This window comes from Mus pahari, chromosome 6 (genome assembly GCF_900095145.1).
Source record: "Mus pahari chromosome 6, PAHARI_EIJ_v1.1, whole genome shotgun sequence".
NCBI lineage: Eukaryota > Metazoa > Chordata > Mammalia > Rodentia > Muridae > Mus > Mus pahari.
Window position 1 is genome coordinate 88,930,035 of NC_034595.1, and position 1,964 is coordinate 88,931,998.

Consider the following 1,964-nt stretch of genomic DNA (forward strand, 5'->3'; position numbering starts at 1 on the left):
TCCTCCTCCTCCTCCTCCTCCTTCCCCTTCTCCTTCCCCTTCCTCTTCCTGTTCTCCTCCTCTTCCTCCTCCTCCTCCCCCTCCTCCTCCATCTCTCCTTCTAGTCTCCTCTTCTTCTCCTCCTCCTCTTCCCCCTCCTTCCCCTCCTCCTCCTTCTCCCCTTCCTACCCCTCCTCATCCTCCTCTTCCTCCTTTACTTATTTACTCTGTGAGTGTCTGTGTACCCTGGCCTGTGGAGGCGAATTTGGGAGTCAGTTCCTCCTCTGCTTCACCATACGGATCCTGGAGGTTAGACTCAGTTTGTCAGGCTGGGAGGGAAGCACCCTTACCAGCTTAGGCATCTCAAAGGGGTCTGGCTGTCATTGTCATCGTCTGCATGCGTCTTAAAGATCTTATCTATCTATCTATTTATTCAGTGTGTACACCTGTGTGCGTGAGTGCCTGAGAGCGTATATGTGCTCTGGAGACGGAGTCTTTTGTACAATGTCTGGAAGCTTCACCTGTCAATAAAACAACCTATGGCAGATGAACCGAGGCAGGATACGAAGGTGGGACATCCTGAAGAGAGAAAGTCAGGTGCAGCCATGTAGCATGACTTGGAATAAACAGGTAACCGAGTTGAGTTAGTTTCAGTACAAGCCAGAGCCATTGGCTATTGGTCTAGGCATTATTCATACGTAAGAAGTCTTGGAGTTGTTATTTCGGGGAAAAAAGAGGATAGGTAGAAAACCACAAGGGGATAGATGGCATTGACCACAGTGTACCATGTGCCTGCAGGAGCCAGAGGACATCAGAAGAGGGACTGGAGTTCAGACATTCTGAGGACCATGGGGAGCTAGAAACTGAACTCGGGGCCTCTGCAAGAGCACATGTTCTCCCTCCTTCCTCAGGCTCCTGGGTTTGGGTTTTTGTTGTTGTTGTTTTGGTTCAGTTTGGTTTGGTTTGGTTTTCCGAGACAGGGTTTCTCTGTGTAGCCATGGCTGTCCTGGAACTCACTCTGTAAACCAGGCTGGCCTCGAACTCAGAAATCTGGCTGCCTCTGCCTCCCAAGTGCTGGGATCAAAGGCGTGTGTCACCACTGCCTGGCTTGGTTTTGTTTTTTAAAAAACAAGTTCTCTCTATGTAGCCCAGGCTGTCCTGGAACTCACTATATAGCCCAGGCGTCCCTCAAATTTGTAGTGACTCTTCTGAGTTCGAGGCCAGCCTGAACTACAGAGTAAGTTCCAGGATATCCCGGGCTATACAGGGAAACTGTCTCAAAAAACAAAAACAGCCGGGCGTGGTGGCGCACTTGGGAGGCAGAGGCAGGCAGATTTCTGAGTTCGAGGCCAGCCTGGACTACAGAGTAAGTTCCAGGACAGCCAGGGCTACACAGAGAAACCCTGTCTGGAAAAATCAAAAAACAAAAAACAAAAACAAAATAACAGCAACAACATAGAACCTCTTTTATTTGTCCTTTGGCAATTTTGTATGTGTAAACAATGTATCTTTATCATACCCACCCACCCCCATCTCTTCATGTCCTGCCTTTTCTTTTGTGTGGTTTGGTTGGGAGCAGGTGTGTTGTTTGTTTTTTGTAACTGCCTGAAAGTTGACTAGTATGCTGGCTTGATCCTGTGTGGGTAAGGACGGCTAAGGTGAGTTTCCTAGTGCAATGGACATGCCCTGACCAGGACAGTTTATTTCATTCAATTAATTAGAATAATCAGCTATTGATTAATTAGATCCATTAATTTGATTAGTTAATCAAGTTAAAAAATAATCAATCAATCAAATTAATTCATCTCACAGCCAGTAGGTGATGGGGGGTGCGGGTCTTTAATCCCAAAACTTGGAAAGCAGAGGCAGGCAGATCTCTGAGTTTGAGGCCAGCCTGTTTACAGAGTGAGTTCCAGGACAGGGACAGCCAGGGCTACACAGAAAACACACACACACACACACACACACACACACACACACACACA